Source organism: Octodon degus, unplaced genomic scaffold (assembly GCF_000260255.1).
Source record: "Octodon degus isolate 3935 unplaced genomic scaffold, OctDeg1.0 scaffold00223, whole genome shotgun sequence".
In the NCBI taxonomy this organism is placed as follows: Eukaryota; Metazoa; Chordata; class Mammalia; order Rodentia; family Octodontidae; genus Octodon; species Octodon degus.
Genome location: NW_004524799.1, coordinates 2547002 through 2553615, shown reverse-complemented (window position 1 = coordinate 2553615; position 6614 = coordinate 2547002). Strand labels below are relative to the sequence as shown.

The 6614-nt window shown below is 40.6% G+C and overlaps 2 pseudogenes; both read right to left on the bottom strand.

Moving 5' to 3' along the window:
* Nucleotides 1-6614, bottom strand: part of LOC101563228 — a 513765-nt pseudogene that overhangs the window by 165405 nt on the left and 341746 nt on the right.
* Nucleotides 895-1864, bottom strand: LOC101592649 (annotated as a pseudogene).

Below are 6614 nucleotides of genomic sequence, written 5' to 3'. Positions count from 1 at the left end.
ATAGATATTCAGCTACATTCTTTTAATTCAATGAATAGAGGGATTGGTTCTAATAGTGTTTGTAAATAGTATATCATGCCTGCATCTTGTACAACCAATAACCAGTAGAAAGAGAGTATGCAAAGTGTTAATTATAGAAACTGTCCTATTAATTTGATTTGAATGTTTCTCATTGCTATTTCTCAATAAAAATATGGAAAAAAATAAGAAAAAATTCTATTTTAAGAAATCATGAAGTCAGCTATGCAGTTGTGAAGGATAAATACATCAGTGGCCCCTCTCACTTTTTTGTTTACTTTTATTATTACTATAAGCAACTAAAGAATTTGGTAAAGGGTGTAATAAAGCCACAGAAAATGACAATTCCAGCCTTTGAATGGAGTTAAATGGATGACACGACCTAATATATGTAAGTCACATTTTCAGCAATTAAGTGCATTATGTATTATATGTGGACTAATTTTAGCCCAATAAAAGCAATAGTTAATTTTGGCTGAACTGACAGTACAGTTCATTTAAAACAGTGACCCCTTTTCAATATCACAGATGTCCCACACCATGGGCATAATTCAGCCCTTTCACTTCAAGGAGGCAACCCCAAGATTGTGAGCTTTTAAGTGGAGTAGAGCATGCTTAATTTCTAGTCATCTTTTACAAAGGATGGTATCAAAAATTTCTCAACAGAAATGAGACTTGCCATTAGCCTGTGGTTGAATGATAAAATAGCTTGTTAGTTTTGATATAAGCTTTAGCATTCTAATTTCTTCTCTGTTTCTGTCTTCCATTTTTTTTGACACTTTCAGTATTTTACTGCCTGTGGATCCCCCCACACACACCCGCTGTGGAGGCTGCCAGCTGTCACCAGGGGCCTCAATGGCAGCAGTAGTAGCTGGTTCAATTGGTTGACAGCTTGGCCCATTCCACACTGAGGATGAGGTGGTTGTAACCAAAGCCAGACACACCAGCGAATGCACGCACAGCATCCTCCCAGCAGTGGAAGCTGATAAACGCAAAGCCCTTGGACTCCCCAGCGGTCTCATCTTTGGCCAGGTAGATGTGGAAGATGGAGCCAAAGGGTTTGAAGAGCTCCTACAGGTCGGTCTCATGTGTGTCCTTGGAGAGGTAGGTGATATGGATGGTGGCACTGTCATCAGCTCTGAGGTTGGGCTGCATGGACTCGCCATGGTGGCTGGCTCCATCCTGTAGGCTCGATGGCATGTACTTGTCCATCTGGTTCTGCTCCAGTGCTCTCCATGCAGCTTTTCCTTCTCACTGGCAGGTAGGTCCAGCTGCTTGGTCAGCTTCTTCTGCATGGGCCCCAGCGTGTCCTTGTAGGGACAGTGCATGGTCCAGTGGTTGCCCTTGCAAATGCAGCAGGACATGATCTTCTGGCCTTGAGTTTGTTCATCGGGTCCTTCTCCTGGCAGTTGAGATCTTCTTTGCTAGTGATGAAGGTCATGGAGACGTCATCACTGACCATGGTGTTGGCCACGTTGGGCCCTGGTGGGTCAAACTCTTAGTTCCAAAACTTCTTCCAGTTCTTTCTCCTCTCAAAAGCCTTTGAGACCCTCTGGGTCTCAATTCTGAAGATTCAGACAATCTTGAACTTCCTGTCATCCTCATCTATCTTGTACTCTGTCACTATTTTTATGTTTCCATTGATTACCTCCTTGGGAGGCAGCAGTGGAGCTCCAGGCAGGAGCTCAGGCTTCTGGTGTTGCCAGCTCTGGGCTGGTGTTGCCAGGGGCAAGGGGAATTCCCTTGAGGAGCTCACTTGTGACACATTTGTCGTCCTTGCCTTCCTCTTTTACCTGGTCTACTCCTCTGGGCTTCGAATCAAAGTCTTGGGTCGGCATTGCTAACTCTTCACTCCACACAATCCCAGCCCAGGCCCTTTCTTCCATCTTTTATAGACACTAAGATAAGCTTCTGACCAGATCCCTCTTCAACAAAAAACACATTATCTCAGCTGTCTGAACTGTGGTGGACAGTATCCAGCTGTCAGTCTCTTTAGAGAGTGCCACAGCTGCAGACAGAAGCCTTGCCAAGGTCATGTCCCCACCCTGGGTGGCCTACAACCAATGTCTGATGCATATGGAAAAATAAAGATCTGACCATTCCAAGCAAATTTTGAGGAAATTCTGCAAAGCCTTTCTTTGCTCCATTGGATCAGTATAGGCCTATTCTGGGCCTCTATCTCTTTGTTCAATCTCACTCCTTTTTCCTCCTTCCCATGGTGTTTGTATCTAAAGATATTCCCTAATAAACACTCAGTTCTAGTCCACTTTCTGCCACTGCAACCAAATATGTGAGACTGAGTAAAATACAAAAATGTTTATTTGGCTCAAGTATTTAATTTTTTTGCCATAATTTTATTGATAAGCAAATAGCAATGAGACACTTTCAAATCAAATCGGTAGGACAGTTTCAATAATTAACATACTTCATGCATTCTTCTTAGTGGTTAATTGTTGTACAAGATGCGGACTTGATATCCTATTTAAAAACACCATTAGAACAAATCATTCTATTCATTAAGAGAATGTAGTATTGTTGACCTGAGTCACCCATAGCTCAACATAACAGCATGGCTTTACTTCTCATATTTCGTTTTTATACTTTTCTACTAGATGGTTAAGACCAAGGTAAAGCAGGACCTATGCAACAAGAGTTGTAGCTTTTGGGTCTGATAAGGTCAGTGAAATCCCCTCAGGATTTATCCTGAGATCTGGTACCTCAGATTGTAGAACCTTTGTCAGTGTCAGTCATGTAGATGAGTAACGGCCATTGCTTGGCCAATGTGCTCTCTGTGAAATTGGCTCAAGTATTTAGAAGCCAAGAGTTCAATACAGGGCAGCCTCATCTGCTTCACCTCTGGTAAGACTCCGCCTTACTTAGGTCACAGTGTGGTGGATAAATGAAAGGGTAACTAACTGTGTGTACTTTTATTCTCATAAAAGCTAATTCACCCTCAAAACACAGCATCAGTCCTTTGTAGGGTGGAGCTCCCATGAACTAATTTCCTTGCAATAGGCCCCACCTCTTAAAGATTCCATCACCTCTATCAATAAAATTATGGAAAAAAAAAGATTCCATCACCTCTTCACATCACCACCCGAGAGACCAAATATCCAATACATGAAACTTTGTGGGATAAACCACATTTGAACCATAGAACTTTGCATGCTAAATTCATTCTTATAGTCTCCTTCCCAGGGAACCAAACTATAACACTTTTCACTTTTCTTTCATTTTGTTGTAGCACAGTGTACAGCATGGCTCAAAAAAATCACAGGTCAATAAAAAGCTGACTCAATCTCAGATGGTTAGTAAAAACTGAACAGTAGTCTCTAATAAAATTGCTCAGGACTTGCAGGTCTACAGGGCATGTGATATATTCTAACGCATAACAGTAAACTTGGTAGCCACAAAGGACTGTGGGATATGTGTAAAAGAAGTGAACTAATATTAAAAGAGGACTTATATCAGGCATTGTGATAGACACTTATATCTGTTGACTCATCTAATACTAATCTATAATCCACTGTCAAAGATAATGAGTTCACTATTTTCAAAATAAGGGAACTGAGGCTTGATTCCCATAAAGTACTCACTAAAGGTCATGAAACCAAGAATCAAAGGCCAAATCAGCTTATAGCCTGAATTTTAACTATGATCTCATTTGAATCCAGAGCCTAAAGTATTTTTCCCTACTTTTTACTGGGTATGCCATGAGCTGAACTGAATATTAAAATGATGTTGCCAAAACAAGGTATGTTTTGTTTCTCAATATGAAAGTCATAAGTGAAGTGGTTGCCAACACTGCCTCAAGAGCTAAAGAATGTTATAGATGAAATTTTAAAAATCTAATGGTTTTTCTTTCATCTTCTCTTCCATCATTAAAGATACTTTTCAGGAAGAGAGAAGAGAGAGGCTGATAACAGAAAGACATGAATCGACTCACTCAGTCCCTTTAAAAAGCAATGACTTTTGCTTATATCACATGGCCAGAGCTCTGACCTATGGCACCTCTGATTTCAGTAAAGTTCGGTTAGTGAAAAATGAAAGCAGTCTCTAACAGGAAAGTTGGCAGCCACAAAGGACTGTGGGTTATGTGTAAAAGAAGGAAACTATGGTACCTCTGATTTCAGTAAAGAAAAAGAGGGTAATCTCAGCAGAATCTTCAACCTACAAACTTGTGGATATAGAGAAATGCATTTGGCTAATATCTTCACCATTTAAATAGATAGTCTTTTAGAGACATGACTAAGCTCTGTGGACACCATATACAAATTAGAAAGGCAAATACAGCATTCAGCTAAGGTGATCAGCCTACCAAATCCACAGTTTGTTAGCCTGAACAACTCTGTCCCACACTTTACAACCATACATGGATTTGATTCAGTTGATCCTAAAAAGTGTACTAGACAAGGGGCCAGGGAGATAGCTCAGTAGAATAAGTGCTTGTCTGGCAAGCCAGCCTTATTGACAGCTTAATATAATTTCACTTTGGTTTGTAAGGAAGGAGAGAATGACAACTGACTAGACAATTATTCCCATACTTAAAGATTTATCTCAGGGATTTCTAAAAGTTTTGTAGCTATTTGGGTTAGCTCCCCAGAAATACACAAAAGATGATTTGTGTACAGACAGCTTTTAACGTCCCATTCCTATGAAGGGCATGTATAAGGTAAACTGACCTATAATGTAGTTAAAACAGAAACCAGTATGTATCATGCAAGGCTTTGAAGCTGAAGCAGTCTTTTATTGATGTCCCAAACTGAGGCAAGTGAAATGATCCTCCACCACCCACTCTTTCAATACTGGCTGCCCCTGGGAAGGCCATATTACCTTCTAAGAAGTAGTCATTTCTGCCAAGGGTAATTACTCAGGTCAGACTCAGCTCTACACTAGTAGCAACCAATACTCTTGGGAAATAAATGCTTCAGACTTGAAGTGAAAATTTGGACAGCACATCTAAGAATCTACTGCACAAGGCTAATAATCAGTTGATCCTCACATAGTAAGGTGCAGACTCTTCATGCTGAGTATATAGAAAGTGCTAGACATAGTAGCAAGGGAGGCACAAAATAAGAGTGAAATAGTTCCAGATATCCTGCTTTTGATTTAAAGCTACAACATTAATTTCTGCGAATTGCCAATGCTAATGATTACTGTTACCTTAAATAAGCATTTAATTCCAGTAAAAATTGGACTCTTGTCAATGTCAGCTACCAAACAACTGGTAACTTCTGAAGAAAGAAAAAGAGGATAATCTCAGCAGAATCTTCAACCTACAAACTTGTGGATATAGAGAAATGCATTTGGCTAATAGCTTCTCCATTTAAATAGATAGTCTTTTAGAGACATGACGAAGCTCTGTGAACACCATACACAAATTAGAAAAAGTCACCCTCTTTAGGCAAATACAGCATTCAGCTAAAGTGATCAGCCTACCAAATTCACAGTTTGTTAGCCTGAACAACTCTGTCCCACACTTTATAACCATACATGGGTTTGATTCAATTGATCCTAAAAAGTGTACTAGACAAGGGGCCAAAGAGATAGCTCAGAAGAATAAGTGCTTGCCTGGCAAGCGCAGGGTCCTGAGTTCAATCCCTGGTACTTCAAAAAAAAGTGTACTAGACAATTATGAAAAAGGATATCAATTCATTTCCTAGATTGTTTTAAGTATCTACCTGAGGCTACATGACCAGTAAGTGCAAGAACTCAAACACAGATTCTCCAATTCTGATGTTAATCTCAGGGCTTCTTTCCAGGAATTATGCTGCCCTTGTAGACCAGATTAATCACAACAGGACAATGAAAAACAGGGATTAAAATAATGGCTATGATAGATAAGGACTAAATGGAAGAAAATCTATCTGCACAGAATCATGAAAAGGCAAATACTAGGTTTACATAAAACTAAAACTGCCAATAAATTGTAGAATAGACCATGAGTAAGCTTATAAGAAATATTTTTAAATCTCATATTGAGTCATGCTATGCTTACAGCTAAAATATGTACTGTGTGCCAAGTTCCATGGCGTATGCCAGTAGGGTAATAAATAAGTAAACAAATAAAGCTAAAGATGTAGCTCAGTGGTGGAGTCTTACTGGGATCCATTCCCAGTACTGCAAGGAAAAAAATGAATATCTTAAAATGGATATATTCATGCCACAATCGTTCCAGTTTTCTCAAAGGTATTTAGGATTACTTAGAAAGATAGGGACTCTGAGTGGTCTGCAGGACACAAGAGAACTGGCACAACTTAAGAACTTTGGCACACTCTGAGCAGCCTGCAGGACTCTGGTAAGTTCTGACCTACCTTAGGCCTAGCATGCAGGTATGGAGTTTATGCTGGTATCAGTGCAAAACTTTTAAGAAATACTGAATGAAAAATACAGGAAACGGAGAGCCCAGCTGCACTAGCCGCTTCTTCCGCTGCACAGCCGCCCGACCCCGTCAGCGTCCACGGAGTCGCTACCCTAGCAGGGTCGAGGAGGCTGCAGCTGCAGCCGGGAGCTCAAAGCACGCGCCTCCAGCCAGCTCCGGGGCGCCCCAGGCCGCACTATGGTGAAGGTGACGTTCAACTCGGCTCTGGCCCAGA